This window comes from Chlorocebus sabaeus, chromosome 7 (genome assembly GCF_047675955.1).
Source record: "Chlorocebus sabaeus isolate Y175 chromosome 7, mChlSab1.0.hap1, whole genome shotgun sequence".
Taxonomy (NCBI): domain Eukaryota; kingdom Metazoa; phylum Chordata; class Mammalia; order Primates; family Cercopithecidae; genus Chlorocebus; species Chlorocebus sabaeus.
In genome coordinates, this window is record NC_132910.1 from 135,529,261 (window position 1) to 135,542,024 (window position 12,764).

Genomic DNA, 12,764 nt, shown 5'->3' on the forward strand with positions numbered 1-12,764 from the left:
GGGGAGGGTCTGTTGGCATGGTGGGGGGAGGCTTCTCTCCTACAGGCTCACCGGAGGTCCCAGGGCAGCCCTGCCCAAGCGTGGCATGTGTTAGAAAGAAAGAATTCCCGTCATTCATAACCGTCTTGTGAGGTAGCTTGGACAAGCGCTGTTCTTATTTTACAAATGAGAAAATTAAGGCTGGAGAGGTTAAAGGATCTTTCCATGATCTCATGACTCCTTATGGCTGGAAACAGAACGTGGTCCCCTGGCTTTTCCTGCTGCTTGCTCAGGGACTGGTAGCTATGACAGTTCTGCTCTGATATGGAATGTGCCCCTCCACTTCTCTCCATCCCAAGGGACATATTTCCATGCGGTGAACATCAATGCACACCAGGGACCCTTCTTCCTCACCAGCCAGCCCCAGATAAGTCGCCTTAATGAACTGATGCTCTGAGGAACCAGTGTGAGACCACAGTCAAAGATCATGTAGCAGGGAGGCAGCGTGAGAGGTGTTCATCCTCCATGTTGCCAGACATGCCTGTACCCAGAAGAGACAGAATCAGATGCAGGGCTTCAAAGGGAGACAGATGCAAGAAGTCCATTCAGATGCCTGCAGCTTCCATTCACGCCTGTAGTTTCCCATTCAGATGCCTGTAGCTTCCACCCCATGCCTGTAGCTTCCCATTCAGATGCCTGTAGCTTCCATTCCGTGCCTGTAGCTTCCCATTCAGATGCCTGTAGCTTCCCATTCGGATGCCTGTAGCTTCCATTCCGTGCCTGTAGCTTCCCATTCAGATGCCTGTAGCTTCCCATCCCATGCCTGTAGCTTCCCATCCCATGCCTGTAGCTTCCATTCCGTGCCTGTAGCTTCCCATTCAGATGCCTGTAGCTTCCATTCCATGCCTGTAGCTTCCCATTCAGATGCCTGTAGCTTCCATTCCGTGCCTGTAGCTTCCCATTCAGATGCCTGTAGCTTCCCATCCCATGCCTGTAGCTTCCCATTCAGATGCCTGTAGCTTCCACCCCATGCCTGTAGCTTCCCATTCAGATGCCTGTAGCTTCCATTCCGTGCCTGTAGCTTCCCATTCAGATGCCTGTAGCTTCCATTCCGTGCCTGTAGCTTCCCATTCAGATGACTGTAGCTTCCATTCCGTGCCTGTAGCTTCCCATTCAGATGCCTGTAGCTTCCCATCCCATGCCTGTAGCTTCCCATTCAGATGCCTGTAGCTTCCCATCCCATGCCTGTAGCTTCCCATCCCATGCCTGTAGCTTCCATTCCGTGCCTGTAGCTTCCCATTCAGATGCCTGTAGCTTCCATTCCACGCCTGTAGCTTCCCATTCAGATGCCTGTAGCTTCCATTCCGTGCCTGTAGCTTCCCATTCAGATGCCTGTAGCTTCCCATCCCATGCCTGTAGCTTCCCATTCAGATGCCTGTAGCTTCCACCCCATGCCTGTAGCTTCCCATTCAGATGCCTGTAGCTTCCATTCCGTGCCTGTAGCTTCCCATTCAGATGCCTGTAGCTTCCATTCCGTGCCTGTAGCTTCCCATTCAGATGCCTGTAGCTTCCATTTCGTGCCTGTAGCTTCCCATTCAGATGCCTGTAGCTTCCATCCCATGCCTGTAGCTTCCCATTCAGATGCCTGTAGCTTCCATTCCGTGCCTGTAGCTTCCCATTCAGATGCCTGTAGCTTCCCATTCGGATGCCTGTAGCTTCCATTCCGTGCCTGTAGCTTCCCATTCAGATGCCTGTAGCTTCCATTCCGTGCCTGTAGCTTCCCATTCAGATGCCTGTAGCTTCCATTCCGTGCCTGTAGCTTCCCATTCAGATGCCTGTAGCTTCCCATCCCATGCCTGTAGCTTCCCATGTGGATGCTTGTAGCTTCTCATTTCATGCCTGTAGCTTCCCATTCGGATGCCTGTAGTTTCCCATCCTCCAGTTTCTTACCCACCAGTTGTTGCTGAGTGACCCAGACAAATCAATGACTCTCTCTATACTTCTGGGTCCTGGCCTATCAAACTTAGAAACCAAGAAAACTCACCTTGCAGTGTCGTCACATGGGTGAACTGAGACAGAAGCACTTTGTAAACAGTAAACTACTGTCACAATGTCACCATTATAGTCATTAGCTAACTGGAGTGTGGGATATAAAAACAGCAGATGGTTTCCGCTTCCTTCTGAGATTGCAATCTAGGAAGCACATGCACTATATTCACATAAAAATAGTTTAAAGGCAGCCACATTCCTGAAGAATGGCATCATCCAAGATGTGCTTAATCTAAGTCTAATTTTCCTATAGATAATCACAAGACAGGAAGGGAATATGTTACCAGAGTGCCCACATCTATATTCATGGTATACTTGCTTTAAAGATGCTTCAAAATGCGTCCTAGCACAATCTCTTCTATTTTGCAGAGTCTTTCTCCCAAATTAATGGCAAGGTGGATCATGGCCAGTGACAGGCCTTCTTCATCTATCACATCTAATGTCACTTCATACTACAGTTGGCCCTCAGTATCCATGGGTTCAACATTCTCAGATTCAACTAACCATGGATGGAAAGTATTCAAAAAACAAACAAACAAAAAAGATGGTTGTGTCTGTACTAAACACGTACAGGCTTTTTCTTGCCATTATTCCCTACGCCAAGCAGTATAACGACTATTTACTTAGGATTCATATAAATCCTAAGTAATTCAATATAGAATTAGATATTGTAAGTAATTTAGAGTTGATTTAAAGTATATGGGAAGGGGCTGGGCATGGTGGCTCATGCCTGTAACCCCAGCATTTTGGGAGGCCGAGGTGGGTGGGTCATTTGAGGTCAGGAGTTTGAGATGAGTCTGGTCAACATGGTGAAATCCGTCTCTACTAAAAATACAAAAAAAAATAGCTGGGCATGGTGGCGTGTGCCTGTAATCCCAGCTACTCGGGAGGCTGAGACAGAAAAATTGCTTGAACTTAGCAGGCGAAGGCTACAGTGAACTGAGATCGTGCCATTGCACTCCGGCCTGGGAGACAGAGCTAGACTCTGTCTCAAAAAAAAAAAAAAAAAAAAAGTATACAGGAAGATGTAAGTAGGTTCTATGCAAATCTTAGACCATTTTCTATCAGTTAGTTGAGCATCGCAGATGTTGGTATCCTGGGGTAGAAGGTGCTGGGGGTCCTGGAACCATTCCCCTGTCATACTGAATGGAGTATAATAATTTACAGCACGTTTTCAGTGCCACTATATTATAAAAGCTTGTGTGATACTTTCATAGGATATCAAAAATATTAAATTATTAACACAATGAATTTTTTTGAACTGCACTATAGCCACAAAAATCCCTCAGGAAAACATCTGCTTTGATTCATTGTACGACTCCCCGTCATACTGACCAAGGCCTGTGGAGGTTTCCCTGTGGAGGTTTCTGTTTACCACAACTGTGGCACAGCCATCAGACCAGGGTCCAAACACGGTGTAAGTTTCACTGGCTATGCTCTGGATTTGTTGTGCCATTCTGGATAAATCATGCAAATTTGGAGGAATTTGGACTATTTCAAATGTTGCCCATTCTGAAATTGAGCAATCTCCAGTAGTATTTTATTGCTGTTTTACATAGCATTATTTAAAACTTGCATAATTCAAATTTGCATGAAACGTGAGTGTATTGTTCAAATGACAGCATCTTAACAGAGAAAACAGCATTCAAATGACCTCCATATCAGTGGAATAAAGGTGGGAACAACCGACTTGCATGAGGCTGGCTAATGGGAGAAGCACTTTTTGAAGGATGAACATTCTGAATATGTTGAATAAAAATACATTTGAATACGTTTGTATAGAGAGTGATTTGGAGTGTGCTGAATAGAAGACATATTCTAATTCTATAATATACCACTTCTTTGGTACCACTGGAAATGGCTCAATTTCAGAATCAATAGTTCTGATTGCTGCACTTCAGAAAGGACTCTGGATCATTTCTTTTTTGAAAAGCTATGCCATTGTCATCATTGTGTTTCACTCAGAGGCATGATAAACACCCAGGGTGGGGAACGAAGACACCCTCAAAGAGTAAGGAATTCTGCCTGAAATTCCTGAGGGTCCCAGAGTTTGGATCAACTTTGTCAAGCACAGCGCATGAATTATGCAATATTTTTCACTAACTAAAAGTAACCATTAATATCTGCCTGAAGGAAGCTTGACCTGGGAGTATTATCTTTGGTTGCCAGAGGATACATTAAATTCCTTTTGGTGTTTATTTGAATAATGGAATAGACAGTTTAGGTTGCTTAGCCGAACACAGAGCACATTTTTATCCCGAAAGGGCAGTTAGAAATCCTGGCTTTAAAACAAAGACAGAATTCCTTCTCTGCTTGGATCAGCACATTAATCAGCTAATAAACAAATATTTATTAAGTTCCTGCAATGAAACCTTTGGCTCTCCTGTTTAATAACTCTTGACAAATTCTCTAATATCCTGGCAAAGAAAATATTTTCTCTACCAAATCATCTTAAAACATGTTTATTTTTCCCTTTCATCTTTGGACGAACTAAAGGTGTTTAATTTTTTTGCCCCATAGAGATGGGTTATTCGATTCTATGTCTCTTTCCAGTTCTAAGTTACACAGCCTTCGGTCAGCAAAACAAATTAATTTTTCCATGTTGAAAAAGATAGACTCATAGGATAAGACACCTACCTAATGGTTCCCAAATCTGATTTGTGCATTAAAATCACATGGGGAACCTATCGATGTATAATCAAATGCTAGCTAATTTGTCATTAGTCCAAATTTCATTTTGGGGACCACTGACTTCATTTTACCAGCGGGGAAATTGAAGGTAATACAATTTGTGGCAGAGTTGGCCAAGAGACCCTAAATCTCCTCCCAGCTTGCAGCCCTGTTTTCGTTCTACTGAACCTTCCCTTACATGCAACAACTTCCAGGATTAAAGAGATAAATATCTGTCAATGAAATTTTAAATGGATTTTTGGACATATCTCTTCTATTTGTTTCCCCTGAATTTCTACTCTCTGTGAGTACATTGGATATCAAGTTCCTTAATAGCAAGAACCTTTATGAAAAGTGACCAACAGTACAATATCCTATACTAAGTACTGGTCAGAACAAACTTCAAAGACCCAGTTTCATTCTTCAGGAGCTTATTTACTCAGCATTTACTGAAGGCTCACTCTGTGCATACTCTCTGCTAGGCTCTCTGGGGATATAAGAATTTTAAATAGATGTGTTTCAAAGGAACGTGCAGTCTCGTGGAACAGAGAGGACCCAAACATACAAAAAGGTAACCAATTTGTGCAATAATGACTTGTCTCTGGGTGTTTTAGTTAAAGTAACTGCTTTAACCCAAAAACTCCCAACTGTATAGTATAAATTCCTGATGGGTGGGTAGTTTTCCTCCAGGTGGTGACTCAGGGCTCCAGTCTCTTTTGGAGCTCTCCCATCTTCAACACGTGGTTCCCGGGTCCATTTTGGTTTTTTGAATCAAGTTGGTAGAAGGGACACAGCAGTGGGGAGTTGCCTTCTTTGGGAGGTGAATCATCTTCTTTCTTTTCTTTCACACTCTATGGGCACTATTTCACACTTAACTGCAAAGGAGGTGAGAGTGCAATGTGCTGTCCTCCTAGAAGAGAAAACGAAAATAGAAGAGAAACTAGTTACCCCACAAGGAACTTTGGTGTTCTTATCAGAAGAGGAGATCCTTGTGAATGCTCTAATGTTCTCTTCTAGGTGGGGCTTCCCTTGGGCCCCAGACGACCCCATCTGGAGATCATTGCGGGCGAAAGGAAATCGCTCTGGAGATCATTCTAGGTTAAGGAAAGAATTGTACAAAGAAGAGGAAGGGGTGTCAAATAGTAGGCACAGCGAGCCTGAGGCCAGTGTTCAACTGGAATGCCAGGTAATGTGGAGAAGTGGGACCAAGACTATAGATATTTGTTGGTGTTGGCTTGTGGTGGCCTTGAATACCAGGCTAAGGAGTTTTGCCAACATTTTAGGATAAAACCAAAACTCATTTAGACTTTATAAAGTTAGGCAAGGGCTTTTTAAGACCCAACCCTAGTTTGCTGTTCTCTGGGCACTGTTCAGTTCCTGGTGTTGACTTCCAGCTTCTCAGAAGATAGCAGCAATGAATCTGGCAGCTGGAACATGTCTCTGTCCTCTCTGGCCACCCCAGGAGATTGTGTCTGCACGTGGCTGTTGTTGGACTCTGGGTGAGTTTTCAATGATTGATTGACAGTGTTTTAAGATGGTTAGAGTCCATCAAGCAAGAGTGCTTGGTTCATGGTCCTCTCCTCGCTGAATCAGCTCTAAGGTGACCCTCTGTTTGGGATCCCCCTTAACCACCAGGAGCTCCCAGCTGTTTCCCATCCAACCTTGGTAACTCTGCAAAGTCTCACAGCAGGTGTTCTGCACACTAATTTCCCCCCGCCTCCTTTTCTTCTACTTTTCTTTTCTTCTGGTTTGTTTTTAACATCTTATTACGGTATAAAATTTGATAAACCAGTACTTATAAATGTGATAAATAAAAGCAAACAAATGCTAGTAAACCATCTTGAAGCCTGTTCTTGTGAAATACAATATGCATAAGTAAATATATAAAATAAGTGGTATTGCTATTGAATCCAAAGAGAACACAGCAACTTGGCCAGCCTGTCTGCCCATGATGTTTTTTAACCCAAGTGAACCAGTAGCTGAGTGAGAACATGAGGTTCTGTTCCCATACTGTGTGGTGACTGCCTTCCTATGCATCCCCAGGCCATGGAATCACAAGGGACAGAGGTCTTAAGTGGGTTCCCGTTTGTGGCCAGACAATAGGACCTAGCCTTACCAACAGAATTACCATTAACACACGTAAAAACGAATGTCTTCTTTTTTGTAGGATGGGGAGGGGCAGAGAGAGGATCATTCACAAAACAGATTAAGCACGGAAAAGCCTGTTTTGAAAAATAGTGTCATAATAGGGAAGTTCTTTCCTGCAAGCATGTGCACAGCCGCTCTTGCTAATATGGTAACAAGATTCCACCCTTTCCCTCCTGAGTCTAGGTCATACAGGTAATTTAGCGGGCAGATATTTTTTGAGGATTCCTTTTGGCTCTTTCACGGGCCTCTCATGGTCCTGACATGGGTGACCACCCAGAGATGAATGTAAGGAGATGACACAGGATTCTCTGGTCAGATGGAAAGTGCTGGATATATGCATGCCTGCCTACTGGCTTCTACATGTAGAGTGGTTTTTTCCTGATCATGCAAATAATGTACACTTACTGTAAAAAAATTACGAAAAATTTAGAAAAGACAAAAACTATTCCTCACCCCATCTTCCAGAGACAAACTACACTTAACACATCTCTTTCCTGCTTTTATATATATACATATATCTCACCATGATGCACTATGTATTACTGAGATGCATTAAGACGTATTACAAATGTGTAACATTATATATGACTTTTGTCATCTGCTTTGTTTGTATTCAATTTTATATCATGAAATTCTTGCCCATCTCACTGAAAAATCTGGAAGGACATTACCGGTGAAAGCTGGTATAAATGGACCGTGATTTCCCAGCCATCGCACGCGGCTGACCATTTCAGTTGTTTCCAGTTTTAAGTGCAGCAGGAGAGAGCGTGTCAGTAGCTAAGCTTCTGCAACACACCTGAAGGAAGCATGTTCCCGGGTGCCCTGCTCTGATCCCCTTGGGGAAACACTGAGGATGGATTTGATTTCAAATACTGTAAATCAGGCCAGGCGTGGTGGCTCACGCCTGTAATCCCAACACTTTGGGAGGCCGAGGCTGGTGGATCACCTGAGGTCAGGAGTTTGAGACCAACCTGGCCAACATGGCGAAACCCGTCTCTACTAAAAATATATAAATTACCCAGGCACAATGGAGTGCCTCTGTAGTCCCAGCTACTCAAGAGGCTGAGGCATGAGAATTGCTTAAACCCTCTGAGGTGGAGGGGTTGCAGTGAGCCGAGATCATGCCTCTGCACTCCAGCCTGAGCAACAGAGCAAGATCCTTACTCCAAAAAAGAAATAAAAAAATTTAAAAAAGCCAGTGCCATAGTATGGGTTTCTGTGCACGTATGGCAGCTAACCCATTCATTGACTGTCAGGTAGCATCTACCTATAATGGAATACTATTCAGCCTTTAAAAGGAATGCCATTTGGATATATTCTACACCATGAATGAACCTTGAAAACATGCTAAGTGAAATAAGCCGAATGCAAAAGGAAAACCATTATATGATTCCCTTTCTCTGAGATACCTAGTCAAATTCAAAGAGATAGAAAGTAGAGCAGAGGTCACCAGGGGCTGCGGGGGTTGAGGGGAAAGGGGAATATTGCTTAATGGGTACAGAGTTTGTGTTTGGAAAGATGAAAAAGTTCTGGAAATCAGTGGGGCGATGGTTACACAATGTCGTGAATGTGCTTACTGCCACTGAATTGTACACTTGAAAATGGTTAAAATGGTAACTCTTATGTACATCTTACCGCAATTTTTAGAAACCCAAAATAAGGCAGGATTACAACACAGGAGGGTAAATACTGAGGTTCTGCCTAAAGGCTTGGTCCTCCTAGTGGCCCCGGATGACCTCATCCCCCTCGAAGGGGACACGGGGGACTTTCCCACCCTTCTGAACCCGGCCTTCTCATTCTCTGATTTTCATCCAGGCTCCCCCATTCCAGCACAGCCTCCATTTCCACAGGTGTCTGGTAAGTTCACCCCCATCCTCTGAAGAGCTCCACCCCTTCTCACAGGGCAAGCTCACTCCTCAGTTCTTCTTCCCTTCCAGGGCCTCCACTCTCATCCCGAGTTTCCAGCTTCGGCCAGGTGCCCAGGGACACTTGCTGTGGCCCGATCCAAAGGCCTGGGCGGGAGGAAACCACGCAGCTCTCTGGGGACCAGGGTGGGCGGTATCCCCCAGTCGGGTTTCCTTTTCACTCTCTGCCGGGAGGGCTGCAGGCCAGCTGGGTTTTTCACTAGCTGATCTACTCAAACACATCTCCCAAAGACAAATGTCAGTTATGTTCTCTGGAGACACTAGCGTATGAATCCACACTGGGGCTTCCTCCACCAGCCAGACACCTGCTCAGCTCTTGAAGTCAGCGGGTCCCATCCCTGGGCACAGGAACTTTCGGATTCTGGTGTTCTCCTCCTGCGGCTGCTGGAATCACAGAAGGACTTCATTCCCCTTTAATGCCAGCTTTCCCATCCCCTGCACGTGGTCTCAAGACCTTGGAGCCCTTTCCTACAACAAGTGGGAGGGTGCGGTGGGGGGGGCGGCGACAGTTTCTTCTGTCATATAAACGTAAAAACTTCAGCAACAGTGTCTGATTGTGTCAAAGCTGACACCCAGATATGCTGGAATGTGGAGACAGAGACAGTCCTGGTGTGGGGGAGGTTAAGGGACATCAGACCAGCTTTGAGCCACACGCTTCATCTGCCAAAAGCTCCATGGGGAAAGACTCGAATCCTGTCCAAAGCTTGCACATATTCTGACACATGCAGATATGTCTTATTGACTTAGCAGGGCCGTGACAGAGGCAGGGATTGAGTACGAGGTTCGCGAATGTCTAACTCCCCACAGGCGAAGAAGGAAGAGGGCTGAAGGAGCCACACTCACAGCAGGACAGGCCCCGGCCCCGGGTGTCTGGAAAGCTGTGGGTGATGTGCCCTGGCTCGTCCCCATGGTGGAGCCCAGCACTCAGGAGGGAGAATACTTGTAAAGAATTAAATTAGAATGATTTGCCTGGGAGGTGGAGTCAGTAGCATCAGGAGCCTGCTAAAAGGGCGAGGGCAGAGTAGTGAGAAGTTTCTATACAGGCTGGAGATCCCTGGAAGCCAGTGGCAGTGGAGTGAGAGAGGAGAGAACAGACACCTCAAAAGCCAGGGGCCGTCACTGGTGGCTGGACTAGGTGAGCAGCTCAGTGTTAGGGAGGCAGGTGGCCTCCGTGGGAGCAGCTGAGGGCAGCAGGATGACCAGAGCCACAGGAAGCAGCTGGGTTCTTTGCAGACAGCTCCCACCTGGGCTGCATCCATCACCACGCACTGTCTTATCCTCAGAGACTCAGGCCAAAAACGATTGCTTCTTTTCAGTGGCTACGTTTTGAATCAAGTGATGCTTGATAAAAATGAAACATTCTGCTCTTCATCACCCTACCTGCCTTTTCACCTACCCAAACAAACAAAAGCAGAAATAAAACAAGACAATAATAGCAATGAGCAATGGGTCATGGGACAAGCCACAAATGCAGTTGACACAGCCTGGGTACATCATGCACAGCAGGGTCCGCTCTGTTCCACCATCAAATCCTATAAGAAGGGAGGCCTCAGTCTCCGCCTAGCCACTCCTATCACCCCAGATCACCATTGCCTGAATGCTGCCTTCACCATCTCAGCCTAAGACACTGTGTTCTTGACATTTTGATCATTGGCATCATTATGTCATTTCTTTGGCAATCGAAAGCAATGTTCCTGCTCCTGTGTGGGTTTGAACAAACAGCCCAAGGGGAGAAATAATGAATTATTAAAGGAGAAAAAGTCTATTTCTCATCTCAAGCACCTGGAAGGCTGAGGCGAGAGGATTGCTTGAGGTCAGGAGTCCGAGGCTGCAGTGAGCTATGTTCGCACCACTGCACTCCAGCCTGGGTGGCACAGTAAGACCCGGTCTCAAAAAACAAACAAACAAACAAAAAATTCCTGTAAACAATGAGACACACAAGGAGTAATCCAGCACACAGGGCCTTAGCACACACCCCAGCCCGCACACTCTGCAACCTTCTGCTCTTACCTCAGTGTCATAAGATGTGGCTTGAGCAGCTCCTGCCTAGAGAGATAAAAAGCAGGTGTAACACAGTGACCCCCAAGGGACCCAAGGGTGCCCATGGTTTGCAAGAGAGGAAAGAACACAGAGAGCCTGCACTTTCCCAGAATTGCATTGCTCACTAGCCAAGCTGTGGCTTCCCTGGCACATGTAGCTGGCACGGGCTCCGTCCACAGCAGGCCTGGCTGAGCAGAAGGCAGCTTCCAGGAACTCCAGGCTGCAGTTATTGTGTTGATCCAACAGGTGCCCAGGCCAACACCAACGTGGGGCCTGAAGCTGCCTGCCCACTTCTCTCTAAACTCTCAACCCTGACTGACAGCCACACTCGCAGCAGGATGGGCCAAAGGGTCATGGGACAAGCCACAAATGCAGCTGACACAGTCTGGGTACATCATGCACAGCAGGGTCCGCTCTGTTCCACCATCAAATAACCCTGCCTCCTAATTGGGCTTAAGAGCCGGCAGGACGCACCTGTGCTTCAGCAGTGCAGCTCCCGTAATGGCTGGATTGCCACATGCTGGGATCTCAGTACAGTCGCCCAGATGTCCTAAACATGTTTTAATCGCCTTTCTAGAGAAGGTAGAGATCGTGGTTATAGTAACAGGAAAAGTATGAAACGCGGGAAAGTACCAGGATGTCCCCTCGTGGACTGTCACTACTGGCCGTCACTACAGAACTTTCATTCATTGTTTCATTGTTTTTAAAACGTGTGTCTATGCAAGGCCTTGTATCTTTCTGCTATGAGCCCCTCATCGTTGACCTGGGACCACAGACTTCAGGTAGACAGCTCACTGTCATGCTGCATTAGGGCATAGCTGAGGCACGGTGGCTTATTGTTTGGGCTGAGAACAAATGTAGCTTTCAGTGAACTGTCTTCCAGTGCAGTTTTGGGTAGGGAGGACGCAGAAGTGTGCCCAGAAAGGCTGAAGACATGGTTTTTTTGTTTTTGTTTTTGAGATGGATCTTGCTCTGTCGCCCAGACTGGAGTGTAGTGGTGCAGTCTCGGCTCACTACACCCTCCTCCTTCTGGGGTCAAGTGATCCACCTACCTCAGCCTCCCAAAGTGCTGGGATTACAGGCATGAGCCACTGTGCCTGGCCCAAAGAGGTTTTTTAAAGAGAAACAGAGGGAAGAGCAGCTGCCATAGGGAATGGAAATGTGGGAGAAGAGAGGCTATTTAAGAGGATTTTTTTTTTTTTTTTTTTTTTTTTTTTGAGACAGATTTTCACTCTGTTGCCCAGGCTGGAGTGCAGTGGTGCAATCTCAGCTCACTGCAGCCTCTGCCTCCTGGGTTCAAGCGATTCTCCTGCCTCAGCCTCCTGAGTAGCTGGGATTACAGGCGCCTGCCACCATGCTTGGCTAATTTGTGTATTTTTAGTAGAGACGGTGTTTTACCATGTTGGTCAGGCTGGTCTTGAACTCCTGACCTTAGATGATTTGCCCGCCTTGGCCTCCCAAAGTGCTGGGATTACAGACGTGAGCCACTGCCCCCGGCCCGAGGATTTTTTTTTTTTTTTTTTTGAGACAGTGTCTGGCTCTGTCACCCAGGCTGAAGGGCAGTGGTGTGATCTCAGCTCACTGCAACATTCACCTCCTGGGGTCAAGTGATTCTCCTGCCTCAGCCTCCCAAACAGCTGGGATTACAGGCGCCTGCTATCACGCCTGGCTAATTTTTGTATTTTTAGTAGAGACGGGGTTTCACCGTGTTGGTCAAGATGGTCTCGAACTCCTGACCTCCAGTGATCTGCAGCCTCAGCCTCCCAACGTGCTGGGATTCCAGGCGTGAGCCCCTGCGCCCGGTCCATTTAAGAGGATTTTGAAGGGGCTTTAGTGATTCCCTGTTCCATGTGCCCAAGAAATCGCCATCAAAAATCGATATATGTTTTGTTGTAACAAGGAGATACACAAAGGGATAGCGACGACCTCTGCCTCAGGAGTCAGCAAAGACTT

The 12,764-nt window shown here is 46.3% G+C and overlaps 1 long non-coding RNA gene across 1 annotated transcript; it reads right to left on the reverse strand.

Annotated features, from left to right (window-relative positions):
- Window positions 1–4,475: 4,475 nt before the first annotated feature.
- Window positions 4,476–10,994, reverse strand: LOC119620561 (uncharacterized). The gene is made up of 3 exons (XR_005237041.2): window positions 10,782–10,994; window positions 8,747–8,979; window positions 4,476–5,608 (listed from the first exon to the last, which is right to left on the reverse strand). It is a non-coding gene; the product is annotated as an uncharacterized lncRNA (long non-coding RNA).
- Window positions 10,995–12,764: the final 1,770 nt, after the last annotated feature.